The sequence below is a fragment of the Lepus europaeus genome, chromosome 11 (genome assembly GCF_033115175.1).
Source record: "Lepus europaeus isolate LE1 chromosome 11, mLepTim1.pri, whole genome shotgun sequence".
In the NCBI taxonomy this organism is placed as follows: domain Eukaryota; kingdom Metazoa; phylum Chordata; class Mammalia; order Lagomorpha; family Leporidae; genus Lepus; species Lepus europaeus.
Window position 1 is genome coordinate 76,290,605 of NC_084837.1, and position 24,088 is coordinate 76,314,692.

The following is a 24,088-nucleotide window of genomic DNA, read 5'->3' on the forward strand; positions in this document are numbered from 1 at the left end:
CTGACCAGTGACCTCTAATCTTTCTGAACCTGCATAGCTATATCTTCTGTATTTTGGAGGTTTTTATTGTTTTCTAACTTATTTTCTATACCTTTGGTATTTTCTTTCAATGCTTTCAAGTTCCTGTAAACATCCTTCATTCCTCTTGCAGCTTTTATCTTCCTTCTCCCTCAACTGTGCAAATACTCTGTATTCAAGCCAGTTCTCTTCAGTTTGAATCATTCTGCTATTGATGCCTTCTATTGCATTTTCACTTTTGTTTAGCACACTTTTGAGTTCTAAAATTTATGTTTTTTATAATAATTACTTTCAACTCTTCACTAAGTCTTTGTTAGAGTGTTATACCATGTATCCGTGTTCTCTTGAAATTTGCTGAATTTCCATAAAACAACTATTTTATATCCATCAACAAATCTGCAAATATCAGTTGTTCTTTGGTTGTTTTCTGGCACCTTATTTTGCTTATTAGTTGAGGTCATGCACACTTGATATACAATGCCATCTGTGCATGGAAGGATTAGATATTTTTTTCAGTCTTTACAATCTGACTTCGTGGCTGTCCCAGAGTTCTAAGCAGGCTGTTCTCTCTGAGCATGAAGAAACATCTGCTATTTCAGCACTGGATGGTATCCTACTTACTGCAAGTTCACTGTTGATGTTCATTATTAATGTTTTAGGCCTAGAGGACGCCTCAAGTTCAAATTTGTCTCAAATCCACATTTAACATTTTGTTCATAATGAAGTAGGGGAGTGTCCAGAAAGGGGTAATCTGTTAATTCAAGTCTTCTCCTGGGGTTGGAGTGGTTCCACATTCCTAATCCTGCAGCCAACACTTTGAACACTTGATCATACCCAAAGGCCAAAGCACATCAAGTAAAGTGAAGGAATGGAGTAGAATTAAAGCACCTACTGCTATAGGCTTCCTGCTCCCTAGGTAGACTCACGTTGTGAAGCTACTGCAACAAACCACAGGTGAAAAGGAATGGGATGTAAGTCTGATCAACTGGGGTCACAGAACTCCATAGGAGTTTAGTTTCCACAGGGAAGATTCAGAGGCTCAACCCATAGGTACCGGCCTAGGCACAGCGATGGCTAAAAACTTTCCAGTGGTAAGTTTTACCAGCCAAACACTGAGTCCCATCATAAAGTTGTGTGGTTTCTTGTTGTCTGCCCAAGATTTAGAAAGGAAGAACCAAAAAAAAAAATCCGCTTGGCCTCTCAGACTGCCAGATCTCATGGTCACCAATGCCTGCATAGTCCTTGGGCTACACCGCAGAACTCTGTCCCTTCTGGGTGCAGGTCTCCACAAGATGCTAGGGCAAGTCAAGATGCTCTGTGAACAGTGGCCTGGGAGGAGACTCATTATCTTCTAATTCCATCTCTCCCATGATTTGTTTTCATGTCATCAATATGTACAGTTTACACCAGAGTTCTCTATGGAAGGAAGGGAGGGAGGGAGGAAGACGGGATGAGGCATTTGGTTTAGCAGTGGAGATACCCACAAACCATATCAGAGTGCTGGGTTTAATTCTTTGCTCTGGCTTTCGTTTTTATATTCACTTCATTTATTCCCTCAAAACAAGTCACCTCACACAGCATTTAGGTATTTAAGTCTTAGATCTTATAAATAAAACCAATGCATCTTAATGACAATGGCAAAATTACTTAAGAGTTGCACAAAATGAAGTTAGACATCCTCCGGGTAGCAATGGTGCATTAACTATGAAAAAATGCTGGCAAATAGAGAAAATAACATTTTTAAAACAGGAAAACATGGATGCCAAGAGAAACAGGCTGGTTCTGTTTTTTCCCTTCCTGCTACTTTTCCAAGTTTTTCTAAAGCTCTAGAGTAGATGGACTTTCTTCTTTTTTTCAGGAAACCCTATCTTTATATTAATATATTAATATTCATTATATATTTTAATACATAATATATAATCTTATATTTTTATATTAATATAATAATATAAGAACTATAGGACTTTTGTTATTCTTTATTCCTTTTACCATCACTTTAGCTTTTTTTTTTTAAGATTTTATTTATTTAGTTGAAAGAGTTACTCAGAGAGAGGAGAGGCGGGGGGGGGGGTCTTCCATCCACTGGTTCACTCCCCAATTGGCCACAACGACCAGAGCTGTGCCAATCCAAAGCCAGGAACCAAGAGCTTCTTCCAGGGCTCCCACATGAGTGCAGGGGCCCAAGGACTTAGGCCATCTTCTACTGTTTTCCCAGGCCACAGCAGAAAGCTGGATCAGAAGTGGAGAAGCCGGGACTAGAACCGGCGCCCGTATGGGATGCCGGCACCGCAGGCGGTGGCTTTACCCTCTGTGCCACAGCACCGGCCCCACTTTAGTTGTCAATTCCAGCTTCCTGCCAGTAGAGAGCCTGGGAGGGGGGAAGTGGTGCTTCAAGTAGCTGGGTTCCTAAAGCCCATGTGGAAAACCAGATTGCCCCACCCTAACTTCAGTCTCAGTCAAGTTTCAGTCACTGTGGGAACCTGGAAAATGAACCAGCAGATGGGAGCTCTCTGTCAACCTGTTTCTCTAATAAACAAGTAAATAACCATTTTAAAGGAAAAGGATTTACATTACCACCTACCTGTGACCCATAAATCCCACTCCTAGGTAGGCACTCAAGAGAAGTAAAGAAGGCCAGTGCCATGGCTCATTAGGCTAATCCTCCTCCTGCGGCGCTGGCACCCCGGGTTCTAGTCCCAGTTGGGGCGCTGGATTCTCTCCCAGTTGCTCCTCTTCCAGTCCAGCTCTCTGCTGTGGCCCAGGAAGGAAGTGGAGGATGGCCTAGGTGCTTGAGCCCTGCACCCGCATGGGAGACCAGGAGGAAGTGCCTGGCTCCTGGCTTCGGATCGGTGCAGCACCGGCCATGGCGGCCATTTAGGGAGTGAACCAACAGAAGGAAGACCTTTCTCTCTGTCTCTCTCTCACTGTCTAACTCTGTCTGGAAAAAAAAAAAAAGAAGAAGAAGAAGAAGAGAAGATATATGCTTATACAAAAAAACATGAATAAGAGGCCAACGTTGTGGTGCAGCAAGTTAAGCCTCTGCCTACAATACCAGCATCCCATCTGGGCACCCATTCGAGTCCCAGCTGCAACACTTCTGGTCCAGATCCTTGTTAATGCACCTGGGAAAGCAGAGGCCTATGGCCATGAACCAGCGGTTGGAAACCCTCTTCTGGTCATCTGATTGGCTTCCTTCATTTGGCGCTTGCGCTCCCCACCACTTCTCTTCTCTCTCCCTATCCCTGTCTCTCTTTCACTGTCTCTCCTTCTCTCTCTCTAACTCTGCCATTTCACTACATAAATGAATCTTTTAAAAAAAGCTCAACAAAAATGTTTTTATCAATAGTATTAATAAAAGTCCAAGATAGAAGCCATCTATATGTTCATCTGCCAAAATAAGATATTCAAACACCAAAATATTGTTCATCCACAGAAAGGAATGAAATGCTAATATATACCATAACATGAATGAACTACATAAGTGTGCCAAATGCAAGAAGCCAATCAGATGACCAGAACAGGCAGCTCTACAGAGACAGAAAGTGTAAGAGCATTTTCTTAGGAACAAGAAGGATGGGTGCACAGGGAGGCTGTCACCATAGCGTACAAAGTCTCTTGTTCAAGTGATGAAAACTAAACTGGACTCTGATGATGGTTGTATTTACTCTCCATTAATACACTAAAAAAAAAACACTGAATTGTATGTTGTTGTTGTTGTTGTTAATTTATTTGAGAATCAGAGAAACAGAGAGAAAGAGAAAGCCCTCATCTACTGGTTCATTTTCCAAATGCCCATAATGGCTTAGGGGTAGAAGCCGAGATTCAGAAACTCAATCCAAGTCTCCCATTGTGGGAGGAATCCAACTGCTTTAGCCATCACCACTGCTTCCCAGGCTCTGTATTGGCAGAAGCCAGAGTCAGGAGCCAGAGCTCAGCGTGTGAAGAGGAGATTCGGATGCAGAATGTGGGCTTTTAAATGTCTCCTCAACCACTAGGCGAAACGCACACAGTGAAGTACATTTTAAATAGGCTGCAGAGTATGTGATTTTTATTTCAATAAAGCTGTTTTTAAAAATAAAAATAAAAACAGCATCTGCATTACCAGCAGTTTCTTTTTCTTCGGAAACAACTTTGATTTATCTTTCAAACAGACTGTTTTAGAAAAGAATCACAAGCCCAGGTGCTTCAGTAATACAACAATAAAGGAAGTACAAATCTCTTGATCTGAAAAAAAAACTGTGGAAATCCTACCAAATTTCAAAGCAGACACATAATACTGAAATATTGTATATTCTGTAATAGAATGGGCATTGAATATATTTATTTTTAGGAGCCCTTGCCATTGCCAACCTAGGTTCTCCCCCCATACATCAGTAAATATGCATTTAATGTGAACTGTTAGCATTACATAGAAAACTGAGACAACATAGTTCAACCTTGAGAAACATACAAGCAACTGTCATGAATATGTTTCCTGGGACAAGAAAGTCTAATCACCCCACAAGTGCGGGGCTGGGCGTTTCCATGGAGGGATGGATGCTGTCACCAAGGAATCAAGCAGCAGCCTGGCCAGGAGTTGGACAGCATCTCTGGGGTTATGTCTGGATGTAGGCAGGAAAAGCAAACAGCGCTAACGGCGCTTAAAAACACTTCCTGCACTGTCTCAAAGATATAGTCAAACATTTAATCAGCATTATGACACATCGCGGCCTCGTCCTAGGTATGAGTTGGGGAAATTAAATGAGAGATTGATATACAGGCTGTGAGTGAACTCATGGGAAAGTAATGGCATTCAGAAAAATCACTGGAGGCCCCAAGGAGGCCTGAGAATTTTACAAATGTGAAGCAAAGGTAGAAAAAAAGAAAGAAGCAAGTCCAAATACAACATATTGTGAATATTCCATACCATACATACTTGAAGATTTCCAGAAATTTCTTAGAAAGAAGAGTGGACTTTCTCCTGTGACTGAAAGGATAAGGTCTGAAACCATTATAATGTAAATATTTTTTAAAAAGAGATGCAATGTGAAATTCATATAACAGGAAGGCTTAAAAAATTTCTACTTGTTTTAACTATGAAAAATGCACACAAAATACATTATTATCTCTGAATTGTAGAATAATAGGATTTTCTATTTTTTATCTGTATTCTGCTAAGTTTTTCAGGTTGTACTGCTATAAAAAGTTGTATTGCTTTTATGGTAAGAATAAAAAGTGTATGTTATCTCATGTTATAAAAGTCATACAGCTATGATGATGCATAACACATGCAGGTAAATGTAAATATAGACATAAAGGCATTCCCAGGTCAGTAAATAAAACAATTCATTTGAATCTTGAAAAGTTTAACCTTTAGAAGTTCCATGCTTATATTCAGATTAAGTCTACCCAGAACTGTCTTTCCAGCATCTGCCTCCCTTCAAGCTAATAATTCATTTCTTCCCTCCTCCCCCACAAGAGGACATGCGCTAGAGTTTCTTCCATCAAGGGTAGCATCAAAACTGTCCAGCATGTTATGATACTGTGGATTTTGGTCAACCTGAGCCAAATCCCAACTAATCACACAAGTTGCAGAGCAGAACATGTAGCACCAATCAAAACGGACAGAGGTGAGCACTTTGCACAGAATCCTAGAGCCCCTCCCACTACACTTGGCATTACCTTGCCAGTTGATAAATCATGGGTGATATTTAGATACCATAGATGAGCAGGGATTTTCATGGGGCGGGAGGCTTGTGGTAGTCACTCAAAACCAATCTACATCAAATCATTCTTGAGTTTTAAATTTGGGTAGCATCAACAATACACATTTCCTGAATATCCACTCTGCCCTCATGCTATTTCTAATGGTTCTGTGGTTTATAGGTTATATTCCTTAATTATTGTAACAGAATTAGGATGCAAAGTAATCAACATCGAAGCCACTCCAAACACTTCTCAGTGTCAGCAATGAAACATCGTGTAGAGCCACAGAAAGAGGTAGACCAAGAGATGCTAATCAAGTTTCAGAAGGCAGAAAATGGAGAAGTGAAAGGTCGATTTACAGAAGGGAGTGTTCAGGAAGATACCAATGAGCCATAAGCTAACCAGAAATGGTCAGGTATTGGAGATCTCAGCTGTCTGTGAAGGTGGGGCGAGGGCAAGACACAACCCTGAAACGAGGGTTTGCCTGGTAGTCTGGACAAGAGCAATTAGACTCTGTTTCTGTCCCTTATCCCATGTGGCCAAGTCATTTTTTTAATTTAGTCCCCTGGGAGGCAATTGATTTGTTCTCTGGATAAACTGGGTCTAAGATTCTCAGAAGCCAAGGAAACAGAATGATAGCCAGGGTGAGGCACCACACTCACAACAGGAGGGTTTACTGAAAGCACCACATACAGTCCCACTTCTCCCTCCCAAATCCTGCGGCATTCACAGACAGGTTTACATCTGCAGGCAGCACTTGGAGCATTAATCTCTAGAAAAAACCTTGGTAGCGCCGTAAAATGGAACAAGTACTTTGTGAAACATTTTTTTTTAAGTTTCTAAAGATATCATAAATATACCTTCCATTTGAGTTAGTCCTTCTGCTCCAAGGTCCCCAAGAAAAGAAGCTTCTGCCCACACAAAGACTGACACATGAATGCAGCATTATCTATAACAGCCAACACCTGGAGGTTACCCTGAGTGAACATCAAGAAGCGAGCAGAAAAACTGGTGATGCTATGCAAAGGATTACGACAGCAAGAAATGAACTATTGGTATTTTCTACAAGTTGGGTGCAGCCCCCAAATATTCTAGGTGAAAACAAATTAAGTGCATCATGAATCTATGAAGGTTGGGGAAATACCAAATGTGGCAGCCAAGAGGAGTAGAAAGACATCAGGGGAATTTGGGGACTGGTTGCATTCTGTGTCTCCATCATGAGAGTTTCACAAAGATACAAATACATCGAAATATTAAATTATGCTTTAAATAAACATTTATTGTGCATTCTAAATATACATAGTTTTTATTTGGCAAAAATAACTCAGATATACAGACAGAAGTGGCAAGCCAGGATCTCTCTAGACCTTTGCCTATTTGAACTTTCAGTTGGCAATTTGATTCTTCATGGCCCTAGGTTGGTATCTTTGAATGAGAATAGTCATTAGGTCTTCAAGACTTTTTTTAAGATTTTTTTTTATTTATATTAAAAGATAAAGAGAGTTTCAGACACAGGGAGAGACAGAGAAAGAGGTCTTCCATCCGCTGGTTCACTCCCCAAACAGCTGCAATGGCCGGAGCTGCGCAAATCTGAAGCCAGGAGCCAGAGTTTCTTCCGGGTCTCCCATGAGGGTGCAGGTACCCAAGTACTTGGCCTATCCTCCACTACTTTCCCAGGCCGTAGCAGAGAGCAGGATCTGAAGAGGAGCAGCCAGACAAAAGCTGGCACCACAGAGGCTTAGCTCACTGCACCAAAACGTTGACCTCAACGCTATTGTTTTTAAAAATTACTATAGAAGTCAGATTTACAGTTACATTTTTTTAGCCTTTGCTTTAAATCAAAGCATTCTCAACAATGAAAAATATTTAATAAGAAATGCAAGTTTTAATACTTTTTAATACAATGACTTTTGATATAAAGCTTGCAGTGAAATTTACTTATATGGACTGAGTGTTGGGGCTAGCAGTTAAGACACCCACATCCCATATCAAAGTGCCTGGGCTTGAGTCCAGCCTCCACTCCGAATTCTAGCACCCAGATACTGCACACCCTAGGAGGCAGCGAGGTCCTTACCACCCACATGGGAGACGTGGATTGAGCTCTTGGTTCCCAGCTTTAGCCCAACCCAGTTCCAGCTGTTGCTGTTATTTTAGGAATCAACCAGTAGATGGAAGCTGGCTTGGTCTCTCTCTCTTTCTCTCTCTCTCTCTCTGTCTCTCTGTCTCTCTGGGCGTGCGTATCTCAATAAATAAATAAATAAAATTCGTAACTACAAAATGATGGCTGCTTTAATTTGTTGTATAAATTACATCAGATCGTGCTAATGGTTATGCCCAAGTTGATTTACATTCACTAGAATGCTTTTGATTCTTTTTCTGAAGAGGTTCTCTAAATTTGACATATTTGTTTTATCTCTGGCTTAAAGAAAACACAGGTGTATAGTACTCGAAACAACAGTTCATCATTGCTGCCAGAAGAAACAAGGGAAATTGTGTGCAGTTGTTAGAAAAGGTTGCAAACATCCCAGTGGGGCCATCATAATTCAGTTCTTTTATTACTTTACCGATTCCACTTTGAATAATTTGTCTTGGTTTGGATTTCTAAATCATCTTTACCGTATGCCTGGCACACTCCTTTCTTTACATCAGCCCAGGTTCTCTGTTCCCACAAGCTCTCTGGGCTCATAATTTAACTCCAGTTCACACAGGCTGCACATCACAGTTCCCTATTAACACGCCAATGCCCAGACCCAACTTGCGGAGAGTCTCATTTAGTTCTCTCAGTGAGGGCCCTTACATAAATATTTTTAAAACACCCCAGGAGATTCTAATGTGCAGCCAGTGCTGAGAACCACTGACTACTTAACACTATTATCAGTGCTTCCCAAATTTGCTTAAACACAAGAAAGTCCAAATGAGATACTTAACAAAAACCTCTGACTTTTCAAATTCTAGATTCTCAAATCAGACTTCGTGATTCAGAATCTCCATGCAAATAAGCAGAATAAGGACACCCAATTAACAGTCACTGTTTCACGGCCAGCACTGTGGCGTAATGGGTAAAACTGCCAGCTGCAGTGCAGGCATCCCATATGGGCGCCGGTTCGAGTCCTAGCTGCGCCACTTCCAATCCAGCTCTCTGCTATGGCCTGGGAAAGCAACAGAAAATGGCCCAAGGGATTGGGCCCCTACACCTGTATGGGAGACCCAGAAGAAGCTCCTGTCTCCCGGCTTTGAATTGGCTCAGCTCCAGCCATTGTGACCAATTGGGGAATTAAACAGTGGATGGAAGACCTCTCTCTCTTTCTCTCTCTGCCTCTTTTTAATGCTGCCTTTCCAATAAATAAATAAAATCTTTTAAAAAAGTCACTGTTTCACAAGTCTCCAGTGACATTACACTGAATGCTAGAAAGGATGAACAAGCCAAAGGAAAAAAGGAAGCACACACTGTAGCTCTCAATCTTCTAATTCCTCACACCCACATGCAGTACAGCACCCTGCTGAAATGGTAGCTACTCAGTACCTTGGAAATACTTCTTATCTTCATCACCTCCAGTGCCACTCTAGCCCAAGATCCCAACACTCAGCCCTTGTTCTACTTCACTACCCTCCCATAAGCTTTAGGCTTCCACACCGGCATTTTTCCAACCTATTTTTCCCATTATGAGCAGGTACATCACAGGGGACATCAATCAGATCATGTCACCCAGGACGTAAAATATTGTCAATCACTCTCAGATAAACAGAAAACTTCAACAAAACCTCAATGTGCTTAGTGGTCTGGCTCCCCTTCCTTTTCCTTTACAGTCTCATTTCAGTCTTAAATTCGCCTTTACTGGCACTCACGTTGGTCACAGCAGTCTTCTCTGTGTTACCCCACACTGGCTGACACATTATTGCTGCAGGCCATGTGCAAATGTGGAGTTCTCAGTGAAGAACGCTCTTAATCCTGACTTGATCTGGTTAACACCTATGTGTTCTCCAGAATGCAGGCAAGAGCCAAGTCCTCACATTTCCCTAATCAAGTCAGTTCTCTCCATTTCAGACTTCTGCTGCACCATGCACCTCACCTACCTGGAACTCACCACTGTTAGAACATTACTTTTACATTTGCAACTTCATTATCGTGTTTTTCCAACCCTACACCACCTATTTCATGATAAATTTGATGGGGATGGGACATTTTTTCTCTCCAAGACCAGAATTCTTGGGTTCAAGTCCTAGTTTACTTGGTGTGGTAACTTTGGGCCACTTACTTACCCTTCCATACCTCAGTTTCCTCTTGTGTAAAATAAGACCTGTCCCAGCACCTATATCACTGGGTGAATCTGATCATTTAAATGTATATGTAGAATACTTAGAAAAAAACCTGTTGCCTATAGCTATAATTACAATCATACCTTATATTGCACAGTGTCAACCACAATACTTAATTATCATAGACAGATTAGTGGCCCTAATCTCAAGAACCCATGAATATATGACTTTACCTGGCAGAAGAGACTTTGCAGCTGTGACTGAGAATCTAGAATTTTAGCTGGGGAAATTACTTGGAGCTATTTAATCATCTAAGTAGAGAGGTGAGGGGAAGGATGAGAGGTTCCAAGCAATGGGAGGACCAGACCTTCCATTATTGCCTTTGGAATGGAGGAGGACTGTAAGCCAAGGGATGTGGGTGGCCACACCAAGTTGGGAAGCCACCAAGTACAGAGGATTTCCATCTTAAAAACTCAAGATGATTCAAATCACAGAAAACAGATTCTTCTGCCTCATCTAGATGTTTAACCCGAGACTACACAGTTCTGACCTACAGAACTGTAAGATGACGTGTGTGTGTTGTTTGCAGCCACTACGTTTTAGGCAATTTGCTACGACAGAAATAGAAAACAAATACAATAACACATAGAAGATAGAACCAATAGCAACAGCAAAAAAAAAAAGATAAGGAAAAAGGATTCCTAAACTTACTAAAATACTTGAAATTTGAAATATTTTATGTATTATTTCATTTAAACCTCACAGCTACTTAGAGATTTTTATTTTTTTAATTTTATTTGAATATTTTTATTTATTTTAAAATTCTATTTGAATATTTTATTCCGATAGGGTCACAGTCAAAGTGGAAGTTCTCTCCTCCCTTCAGAGAAAGGTACCTCCTTCTTTGATGGCCCCATTCTTTCCACTGGGATCTCACTCACAGAGATCTTTCATTTAGGTCTTCTTCTTTTTTTCTTTTCCATGGTATCTTGGCTTTCCATGCCTACAATACTCTCATGGGCTCTTCAGCCAGATCCGAATGCCTTAAGGGCTGATTCTGAGGCCAGAGTGTTGTTTAGGACATCTGCCATTCTATGAGTCTGCTGTGTATCCCACTTCCCATGTTGGATCTTTCTCTCCCTTTTTGATTCTATCAGTTAGTATTAGTAGACACTTGTCTTGTTTGTGTGATCCCTTTGATTCTTAGACAAAATGTTATTTGAGGCAGAGATAACCTCCATTCACTAGTTTACTTCCAAGAAGCCCATAGGAGATAAGAATGGGCCAGACCATAGCCAGGAGGCTGCAATTTCATCCATCCCTAATGTGCGGGTAGCAGGGACTCAAGTAATTGAGTTCTCACCTGCTTTCTTTCAGGGCACACATGAGCAGGAAGCTTGTTCAGAAATGGAGTAGCTGGGACACGAATCAGGCAGTCTGGTTGGACATGCAGGCAGTCCAAGTGCCAAATTAACTCTATGCCAAATATCCACGCCTGTAATTTTGATGTTAATTTTCCCATTTTTGAGAAGAAGCTACTAAGGATAAAAGCCTTTTTATGTGGCCTGATTCCAAGGATGAAATTTCCACCTATTACACTGGGTCTCCAATCACCAAAAGGAATAATTTGATTTTTATACCACTTGACAGTTTGCAAATCACTTTTTATCTACATTATCTCCTTATCTCCTCTCTCTGTAAATCTAAAACCTTCAAGCTTTGTAGTTTGAAGAAAAATACATTCTGTAATGTAAAATGCTAAGGATAACTTTTATAATAATGCTAACAACATCATGTGCCTGGTGCTGCCCTAAGTACTTTACATGCATTAACTCATTTAAACCACTTACAGTGCAACAGCAATTATTTTGACAAATTTCCCATTATCACTGTGTGCTTTAGAGTAATTTTGTTCCCCAGATTTACATGGCCGAATTAATGCTAAACCTTTGATGCAGGCTAAGCATCCCTTATCTCAAAATCTAAAACATTCTGAGCACTGACATGATGCCAAAAGCAGAAAATGTCACACATTGCAACACATGATGGTTCACGGTGGAAATGCAGGGCCTAGCACAGTGTATTAAGCGCATCCATAGGAAAACCTACTCCTTCAACTATCATATACCTTGTCGTACATGCCCAGACTACCCTAACGTATGAACTCCAATCAATGGCACTAAAATCACCATGTGCAGTCTGGCTACACCAAAGGGAGGTTCCCTGCAATACTCCACATGGAATCAAGTCTTACATGTGGTTCTGTGGTTTTTATTTGTTGGTGGCGTTATTTTTGTTGCTGTTGTTGCTTTGTTTTGCTTATTCTTTGTTCTGTGGTGTCAGAACAGTGTTGAAAACAACAAAAAGGCTTACACATACTTCTGTTAGTACTAGTGATAAGAATAAGTCAAAGCAAGGCCCAGCATTGTGGTGCAGTGGGTTAAGTGGGCCCTCATAATGCTAGCATCCCACATGAGCTGATTCAGTTCTGGCTGCTCGGGTTCAATCTAGTTTCCTGCTAATGTACCTTGGAAAGTAGCAGAAGGTGGCCGAAGTGCTTGGGCCCCACCGAACTCATGTGGGAGACCCAGATGAAGCTCCTGGCTTCATCCTGGCCCAGACTTGCTCACTACAGCCATTTGGGGGGTGACCAGCAGGTGGGAGCTTGCTCTCTCTCACTCACTCTCTCTCTCTCTCTTTCTATGCATTTTAAATAAAATAAATATTAAAAGAATAAAAGAAAGCATTTATATTTGTATAGTAGAGAAGTTCAAGCTGTTGGAGAAATTGAACAGCAATGTTATTGTGAAACATCTTCCGGAAGAGTTTGCCATTGAAATGTTCAACATACATGACCTGACCAAACAAAAGGATGAACTGTTGAAGTTCTGTGCTGGAACAGATGAACAGAAGTTACTAAATATTAGAAAAATACTGCATATAAAGCCAAATATAAAACTGAATTTATACTCACATGGACCGTGTACTCAGAAAATAGATCTGTTAACACCACAGGCAACACACACCACTCAACAGCATGCTGATCCTGAATCAGAGGTCAATGATCATTGTGAATCAAAAATTGAAGAGAACAATGAAAATGCAAATAAGTCAGTTGCAAAATTTTAAGAAAAATCACAGCGTTGAATTTTGAGAGATTTATGAAGCAGTAGAGAAATTCCCTGATAACTTGATGAAGGTCATTGCTAATAAAAATCTAACATCACAACAAAACTTATAATACTAATGAAACATCGTCATTTTGGCATTATTGCCCCAGAAAGATAGTGACTATGGATTGTGATACCTCTCCAGTTGATACAGACAGAATAACTCTGCTAGAACTTACTAATGTGCCAGGCACACAGAAGTGTAACCTTGCTGTGACAAGCAAAAGGTCCTGTCCTTGCTGCTTAAAAAGTGTGAAATTCTTAACAGTCCATTATCATGCAAACAAAAAGGCATGGGTCACCAGAGGCGTATTTTCTTATTGGTTTCTCATACATTTTATACCAGTGGTTCAAGTTCATTCACAGAAGTGAATGATGATAGTAAGTGGGTGATGATAGAAGTGGATAATGATAGTAAGACTGTGTTATTCCTTGACAAATGTTTCTACTCATCTTCCACTGAAATTCTCAACAAAAGTAGTATTTGCACCAGGTGCTGTTTCACAAAATTGACTCCATTAATGCCAACATAGGACTAGGATAATCTTAAACCAATGAAGAATAAATATATAAACACATTCTTGGAAAGCATTCTAGAAGCAGTGAACAGAGGTGTGGGCATGGAAGGTTTGCAAAAGGAGTTTAGGATGAAGGCTATCAGACACTCTGCTCCCAGTTCTTTGGGCCCAGTGAATAAAGACACCACCACGCATGCCTGACACAACCTCTAGCCTGGAAAACACACACACTCACACACACACAAACACACACACACATCTTCAAGCTCATCAGGAAGCTGGAAGATAGGGAGATCTAGGAAACTTTTATCACTAACAATGAAGCTCCAGTTGTTCATTCACTGATCAATGATGAAACATTCAAAATAATCCTGAATCAGAGTGTGGTAACAATGACCACAAATACGGCATTCTTAACACTGCATGAAAATTGCCAAACAACACCATGATTAATATGTGATGGGCTTACTGAAAGACTAGATCAGTGCGCATTCAAACATCACAAGCAACCATGTCCATTTATGAAACTGAAGAGAGGCTTCTATGACAAAACACTGGTTAGAGAGCAGCTGACTCCAAAAGAAACATTTTAAAAGCCATCCATCAGGATCCACATCCTGCCTCACCTGCTTCTCCTGTGTCTTCTCACTTAAAAATATAAAATTGCAATGTGTAGTAACCTTTTCATCAGAATACAGCATTGTAGGTGGAGAGCAAAGGCCTCCAGTAGTTTGTTGATGCTGTTATTTAATAGCCGACACAGGTGCACTGCTGAGGCTACGGAGTGGCTCGGTTACTCTGAACACATTAGTTTTTCTACTGTGATAATGGTGTGTCATATTCTTTACTGTTGAGTTCTCGTGCAAGAATCCTATAAGAAAATGACTGGTTATCATTAGCATTTAAATTCACGAATGATGGTGATACAAATTGATTGTGCCTGAGTGGCTGAGACAGAAACATTTTTGCTTCTGATGAATCACACTTTGTGTTATGCATAGAATTATTCAAAATGTGTCAAATTATGCACTCCCTCTATGTTAAAGTTGTATATGAGCAAAAAAGAGTTTCCTACATAGATTTTAGTTTCATCCCCGAGATATCTCATTATGTACATGCAAATAATCCAGAATTTTTAAAAGTCTGAAACATTTCTGGTTCCAAACATTTCACATAAGGATACGAAGACTGTATTATTAATCATAGCAGAATTGGTCAAATCTTTATGTTGTTATCATATTTTTTAGCTTACTGATTTATTTCCAAGGTCTATTTTATTAATTTGGAAGGCAGAACAACAAACAGAGAGGGATAACCAGAGACAAAGGAACATCCATCAGTTTGCTCCCCAAATAGCCATGATGACCTGGGTTGGACCAAGCTGAAGCCAGAGCCTAGAACTCAATCCAGGTCTCCCATGTAGTTGGCAGAGGAGCAACTTCTGTTGATTTCCCAAGCACATTAACAGAGAGCTAGATCGGAAGTGGAGCAGGGGTTAGCGTTGTGGCGCAGTTGGATGGTTGAAAGTTGGTGGACCTGAAAGCAACGCATCCTAAATGGGCACCAGTTCAAGTCCTGGCTACTACACTTCCAATCCAGCTCTCTGCTATGGCCTGGGAAAGCAGTAGAGGACAGCCCAAGTCCTTGGGCCCCTGCACCCACATGAGAGACCCAGAGGAAGCTCCTGGCTTCGGATCAGCGAAGCTCCGGCCGTTGCGGCCATCTGGGGAGTGAACCAGAGGATGGAAGACGTCTCTCTCTCTCTGTCTCTACCTCTCTAACTCTGTCTTTCAAATAAAATAAAATAAATCTTTAAAAAAAAAGTAGAGCAGCTGAAACCCTAATTGATATTCACACATGGAATGTAAGTGTAACAAGCAGGGATCTGCTGTACCACAACACTGGTCCCTCAGTTTAAAACACATAATAAAAGTCAGTAAACTTTTTTCATAAGCTTTGCTACTTTTTCTTTGGGGAATTATGGTTTTTAAGAAACACCTTCCATTTGAATAACGGAAACAAGATATGTTTACTTGGCAACAGATGTCGATGAAAATATGTCCTTCAAATGGAATCTGGTTGCCTGGAGAGATATTTAATTTCTAATTGTTTAATCAAAATTTAAGGTGTTAATTGGCATAGTCCAAATCCTTTGGGAAAAAGTATTCTTATGACTTGATTTAGTTATAAAAATGGAAATTAGATAAAAGTATATAAAATGAGTACAAAATGTTGTTGGTGTGCATTTAAAGCTATACCAAATTGTACAATTTCTTTTAAGGCTTTTATACTGCTAATATTTTACTGGCATTTCTAACATGAACTTGGAGGCATTTTTATTAAATTCTGTGATGGTCTATTTCCACATTGAACACATAAATAAACCAGGCTAAAAATCTGGCCACTTCAGTTAGGGTAGAGACTAGAGCTAGTGCCTTACATGAAGCATTTTCTGCCAATGTTCTCTTTCCCAGCCTCTCGACATTGACCAACAATCAACACCCCCCCATCAGACCTATTGTATTTATTCTCTGTTCCTTTGTCAGTTTATCTTCTTCCTTTTATTAATAAATGACAGTTCAGCTTTCTTGATACAACTAGAATTCTGTATCATCTGAAACCATGTCCAAGAATCCACAACATATATCTGTTCCTATGTCTTGACCATGGACTAAGAGCCTCTAGAATTCAGGACTAGGACAACTGTTGGGCACAGAGCTCAAGACACCTCTTGGGAGACTCACACCTCATATCAGAGTGCCTGGGTTGGAGTCCTGGCATCTTTCCAATCCCAGCTTCCTCTAATGCACACCCTGAGGAACAGCAGATGGTGGTGCAAGGGCTTGGGCCCTTGCCACTCACGTGGGAGACCTGGGCTGCCTTTAGCCTGGCCCAGCCCTGGCTGTTATAGGAATTTGTGGAATGAAGCAGCAGATGCAAATTCTACTTCTTACCTTCATCTGTCCTCCATGACCACACTTATGCTTGGTGCTTGAGGAGAACAGGCAACAGTTTCAAATGGTTTAATAGGAGCTGTGTTCCTCCACCATCCAGAGCAGCAATGCACAACATAAGATCATCACAACAGCTCATTGTTCCCTGCCAACAATAACTGCTTATCCTGCAGAAAGGCAGGGGATCTGTGCGTGCGCCCTGTGATCCTGAATCTTTCTCTAAAGAGAGCTCAAAGCCTGTGCTTCTTAAATGACAAAGCCAACTATATTCATTCAAATAATATGTAATGACTAATAGACTAAATTCTTAGATAACCAAATCTACAAATGGAATTTTACATTAGATAATCTACTTACATCTCTTTCTGTTTTTAAAGATTTTTTATTTATTTATTTATTTTTTTATTTATTTATTTGAAAGGCAGAGTTACAGAGAGAGGGAGAGAGAGGTCTTCTATCTACTGGTTCACTCCCGGAATAGCTACAATGGCAAGAGCTGGACCAGTTTGAAGCCAGAAGCTTCTTCTTGGTCTCCCACATGGGTGTCAGGGGCCCAAATATTCAAGCCATCTTCTGCTGCTTTCCCAGGCAAATTAGCAGGGAACTGGATCAAAAGTAGAGAAGCTGTGACTCAAACTATATGGGATGCTGGCATAGTAGGCAGCAGCTTTACCCACCACACAACTCTGACCCCTACTTTTTTCTCTTAAAAAAACATTTTTACTAAATGTCGGTATATTTCTCTTTTTTTTAAGATTTTATTTATTTATCTGAGAGGTAGAGTTACAGACAATGAGAGGGAAAGACAGAGAGAGAGGTCTTCCATCTGCTGGTTCACTCCCCAAATGGCCACAATGGCCGGAGCCACACTGATCTGAAGCCAGGAGACAGTAGCTTCTTCCTGGTCTCCTATGTGGGTGCAGGGGCCCAAGGACTTGGGCCATCTTCTACTTCTTTCCCAGGCCATAGCAGAGAACTGGATGGGAAGAGGAGCAGCCGGGACTAGAACCGGCGCCCATATAGTACTGCAGGTAGAGGACTAACCTATTGTGCCACAGAGCCAGCCTCTAAATGTGGGTATATTTCAAAGACTTTATTTTTCATTTATACAAAGTACACCAAACTTGTTAAATAGAACAGTAATTTTCAACTCAGATAGCATTTTCTTCTGATATTTAAATCTATGTTTTTAAATCAAAATTCCAAAGTGCTATTTCTATATTCAGTAAATAATTTTTGAGACATAGTTGCTTTTCTATTATGGTACATAGGGATCTTTTTCTCACTTAAATCCCTCTTCCCCTTATTTTCCCAATATAATTATTTACCTTTTGTACTTACTATTTTTCATAAATAATCAGTCAACTGAATCTTACTGATGAGCCAACTACAGATCCTCCTCAGCTTACAATAGGTTAGACCTCCGTTAAGCCATTTATTCCCTTATACACTGAAAATGCGTTTAATATGCCTAACCTGCTGAGCATCAGAGCTTAGCAACACAGCAGACTGAAGGGTGTCAGTTGTTCAACCTTGTGACTTGTGTTGCAGCATCCTGCAACAGCCACATCACTAACTTGGTGAAAAAAATCAAAATTCAAAATTTGAAGGGCAGTTGCTACCAAGTGTGTAATCTTCTCAAGCCATCACATCAAGCCATCTGTAGCATACTAATATTTCTATTTTTATTTTTGCAATTTTTCCCAGAATTAACAATTGCCTCTCCTTTTTTATTCAATCTTCTTTGAGCGCATGAGTAAGCCTTCCCATATTTAAAAACAGCACTGTAAAAATGCCTCATGGTACAATTTCCCACATAATAAAACCTGCTGGATTATAATAACATTATTAATGGTGACTAACAACTATTATCTACTTTGTAAAACCATATGCCATTTACTGTTCTAAGCTATTCAAATTTATTTCTCCTTTGATCCCAATATCAACTCAGTATTGGCAGAAACTGGTATTATCCTCATTTTGTAAATGAAGAAACCAGAGGACTAGGAGAGTTAACATATTGTCCTAATTTACAAAGCTAGTACGGGGTAACTCAGGGATCTGAACTCAAATTTTAGGAACATTTTAGTAGCTTCTTAAACAAGGCACTTGGGAAATGGATGTTTGAGTATTTACGTGTTTGAAAGTGAATTGACAAATGGAGAATTATACTTTCATTCATAATTTTGAAGACACTGCTTTCAATGTTGACAATGACAATCAAATGTCACCTATATTAGCCATGTCCTAATTTCATTTCTCTGCAACCTTCAACAATGATTTCTCTGTTTTGTTTCAAATTTAATTAGCCAAAAAGCTTGGAATTTCCCAGCTTTTCATAATTTGAAAATCCATGTCCTTTGGATCTAGGAAAATATCTAGTGCTGTATCTTTGTTAACTTTCTTCCCAAAATTTCCTCTAATTGTCACTTCTTAAACTCTTATTGGTTAGGAGTTTTCTTGCCTTTTTTTAAATTTTCTCTTAGTCATGTCTTTTTCTTTTCATTCATTTAGCCAGTAGACATCCTAAATAATCTTTTCTAACATGTCCACTGAGTTTTCAGATTTTAGAGGTTATAATTTCCAGAAAATTCCCTATTTCTTAGTTCTTTTTATGTAGAATATGGTTCATGTTTCAGAAAAGGAATAAATTCTATTCTCTTTCAGTCATTATATCATTATAGTTATGCTATAATTTTAAATTCTAACTCTTATTTTTCTTTCAATGACCTACCACTGAGCTGATTTATTCCTTTCATATTAGAGAATTTTATAACATGTCTTTATTTTATAATATGTTGTTATTTATCCACAGATTAAGCCTGATTTGAAGTTCAGTGTTGAGATTGGTGGAAATTTTAGGTTTAAACAGGATGATGGTATAACCACCTGGTCTGCCTACTACAGATATATACCTAGAAGTACAAATGTCAATATCTATAAGTCTTGTTAGAGGAAAATACTCCATAGAAGGTTTCCTGATATCCTCTGTGAAGATGCAAGGAGAGCTATTCAAAGCACTAAGTGGCACAGTGCTGGAACCAACCAATCAAAAGTGCCATAAGCCAGAAGGGTTGGAGAAGAGTCTGTTGTGTTGCCAGATGGCATTCTTTTAATTGTCAGGAATGGATGGGAACCGGGCTACAACAGTAGAGGCCAAAAAGATAAGGTCATACCAGTACAATTCAGCTGAGTGTATGGGCTGGGAGGGGGCAGAGGAGAATGTAGATAAACATGACCACTGGAATTCTGGTGATAGTCCAAATATCGCCAAGGTTTCCCATTCAATATACAGATCCAATCCCCCATTTTTAGCATGGCATCTAGTCCCCTTTCCTCCATTACCAATATTATAATACTTGTGGTTCATTTACTCATTGAAAAATCCCTGGTCTCCTGTGGTAGCAGGAGGAAGAATGGGTAACTGTGTAGATTGGAGCACTGGATTATAACCATCTTTTATACAGATTTTCAAATCATTGCCAAGCTATCTCCATAATCCTGAGCATAAACTATCTAATTTGTGATCACAATGTTCACTGACATCACTACATTATTCAGGGTTCTCCAAAGAATCAATAAACACACACATACACACACACATAAACACATACAGCACATTGTGTGTGTGTGTGTGTGTGTTTCCATGTATAAATCATTGGAATTGACGTTCATGAATATGGAGGCTGACAAATTGTCTTCACTGTAAAATCCAAGTAAGTTATTGATGTCATTTAGTCCATATCCAAAGCGTGAGGAGGGAGGTAGGGATCTAAATCTCAACTTAAGTCCAAAAAGTCAATAACAAAGCCAGAATAGCCAAACCATCCTGAACAAGAAAAAGTCAAGCTGGAGGCATTATAATACCTGACTTCAAAACATACTACAAAGCTATAGCAACTAAAACTGCATGGTGGCTGGCGCCGTGGCTTAACAGGCTAATCCTCTGCCTTGCAGTGCCAGCACACAGGGTTCTAGTCCCGGTTGGGGCGCCGCATTCTATCCCGATTGCCCCTCTTCCAGGCCAGCTCTCTGCTATGGCCTGGGAGTGCAGTGGAGGATGGCCCAAGTCCTTGGGCCCTGCACCCGCATGGGAGACCAGGAGAAGCACCTGGCTCCTGGCTTCAGATCAGCAAGATGCGCCGGCCGCGGCAGCCATTGGAGGGTGAACCAACAGCAAAAAGGAAGACCTTTCTCTCTGTCTCTCTCTCTCACTATCCACTCTGCCGGTCAAAAAAAAAAAAAATGCATGGTACCAACATAAAAACCAATACACTGATCAATGAAACAAAATAGAGAACCCAGAAATCGATATAAATGCATAGAGCCAACTTACTGTTGAAAAAAGTGCTCAGGCCATTAAATGGAGTAAGGATAATCTCTTCAACAAATAGTGCTGGAAAAAATTACACACACAAACACACACACACACTTCTAATCACATACAAAAATCAACCCAAGATGGATCAAACACCCAAATTTAAGAACTGAGACAATGAAGTTGCTGGAAGAAAATGTAGGGGAAACACTCCAACACATTGGTATAGGGGATGACATCTTGGACAAGACCACCAAAGCACAGGCAACAAAAGAAAAACTAAACAAATGGGACCATATCAAACGCAGAAGCTTTTGCTCAGCAAAGGAAACGATCCATACAGTAAAGAGACATCCCACAGAATGGAAAAAAAGTTTGCAAACCACCTATCCAACAATGATTAATATCTCGAATATATCTACAACTTAAAAAAACTCAATCAAAAACAACCAATCCAGTTGAGAAATGGGCAAAGGACTTCAACAGACAGTTCTCAAAAGAATAAATACAAATAGCCTATAAATATATGAAAAAAATTGCTCAACATCACTAGCCATCAGGGAAATGGAAATCAAAACCGCAATGAGACTTCACCCCTGTCAGAATGGCTAAGAATCAAAACACAGAAAGGAACAATGTTGGTGAGGATAGGGCCAAAGAAGAACACTTATACACTGCTGGGAAGAATGTAAATAAGTGCAGCCACTGTGGAAAACAGCATGGAGATTTCTTTTAAAAACTAACTAGAAATTGACTTGCCATATGATCTACTACTGGTATATAACCAAAAGATTAGATACAATATATCAAAGAGATACCTGCACTATCACATTTATAGTAGCGCTGTTCACAATAGCCAAAATTTGCAATCAACCAAGGTATCCATCACCAGAAGAACAGATAAAGAAAATGTGTATATTATTGAGCTATTTAAAAAAAAGCATGAAATTCTACCATTTGCAACAAAATGGAAGCAACTGGAGGACACCATGTTGAATGAAATAAGATGGTCACGGAAAGAAAAATATTGCATGTTCTCCCTTCTATGTGGGAGCTAAAGTTTAAAAAACAAACAAATTAAAAGGAAAAAGAAAGATATATCTGTGTGTATCAGTATTGCTACAAACATAGTTGAGTACAACTTTGTTTTATACTTTTGTCAAGCCAGTGGTTACTAATGTTATACTATTATGCTCTTCATGATCTGTGATCACTTTAAAAATTACTGTATATGAGGTCCAGAGCTGTGGTATAGTGGGCTGAGCCTCCGCCTGCAGCACCAGCATCCCACATGGATGTTAGTTCATGTCCTGGTGACACCTATTCAGCTCTCTGCTGTGGCCCGGGAGGGCAGTGGAGGATGGCCCTTGTGCTTGGGCCCTGCACCCACATGGGAGATACAGAAGCTCCTGGATCCTGGCTTCAGATCTGCCCAGCTCTGGCCACTGCAGCCATTTGGGGAGTGAACCAGTGATTGGAAGACCTTTCTCTCTGTCTCTCCTTCTCTCTGTAACTCTACCTCTCAAATAAATGAATAAATAAATACATATTTAAAAAATTTATGGTATATAGGTGAAATGGTCATTTATCCATTCAATTATTGTTTACAACTGTTGTCTATATTCCCAATAAACAATATTATTTCTGCTTTTTCAAGTGTTAGAGTTCTTATTTGGTGAAGTATTAAGCCTTTTTACTGTAATGTAAATTTAAAATCTTATTTCAAAAACTAAAAAAAGAAAGGGAGAAGGAAGGAAGGTGGGAGGGAAATGGGGAAAAAAAGAAGGGAGGAAGGGAATATTGTTATGATCTTAGAATTGCATCTACAAACCACATTGAATCTGTAAAAAGCTGATTAAAATTAAAATGTAAAAATATCTTTTTCTATAATATATGCTACAAAATACAAAAAACAAAGAAGTCAAGAACCATTTGTAGGACAAGATGCATTTCAGTTCACATTACTTATGGGGATCATCACTCAGTCTACCAGTTCAGATGGTAGTATCTCCAGGAAATATCCTCATGGGCATACCAACCATCTAGGCATCCTTTGGTCCAGTGAGGTTGACACATAAATTAACCATCACACCAATCCTCATCTCTTTCTTGACTTATAGTACAAGATAATATTTTTAGCCCATTTTTATGAGAATGTATATTTTGTTAGTTCTGTTTTCTATTTTGGCTATTTACTTGAAGTTATTTTCAGGGAAAATATGCCAACATTCTTAAACTTGAACCCTACAATCTGAGCACTGTAAATAGGCCATAATGACAATTTCCCCTCTTTACTTGGTATTAAATTTCTTTATATGTACATAGTATGTATTCTAGTCTTCATACTTCTATCCTTTTTAAAGATTTTATTTATTTACTTGAAAGTCAGAGTTATTGGCCAGTGCCGTGGCTTAACAGGCTAATCCTCCGCTTTGCGGCGCCAGCACACCGGGTTCTAGTCCCGATCAGGGCACCGGATTCTATCCCGGTTGCCCCTCTTCCAGGCCAGCTCTCTGCTATAGCCCGGGAAGGCAGTGGAGGATGGCCCAAGTGCTTGGGCCCTGCACCCGCAAGGGAGACCAGGAGAATCACCTGGCTCCTGGCTTCGGATCAGCGAGATGCACCGGCCGCGGCGGCCATTGGAGGGTGAACCAACAGCAAAAAGGAAGACCTTTCTCTCTATCTCTCTCTCTCACCATCCACTCTGCCTGTCAAAAAATTAAAAAAAAAAGTCAGAGTTGTGACAGGCAGAGGCAGAGAGAGAGACAGACAGACTGAGGTCTTCCATTCTCTGGTTAACTCCCCAGATGTTCACAATGGCTAGAGCTGAGCTGATCTGAAGTCAGGAGCCAGGAGCTTCTTCCAGGTCTCCCACACAAGTGTAGGGGCCCAAGGACTCAGGCCATCTTTCACTGCCTTCCCAGGACACAGCAGAGAGCTGGATCGGAAGCACAGCAGCCAGGAATTGAACCCTCATCCCTAGGGGATGTAGGCACTGCAGGTGGTGGGTTTACCTGCTATGCCACAGCACCAGGCCCTTCTTAATACAACCAATGAAGGTACTATCCATCCACTTTGGGGCCTACCACAGTGCCTTTTATATAACAGCTTCTAGGTTTTTGAAGAATTAGTGAATGAAAGCTTTATTATGAAATCCAAACAATATCT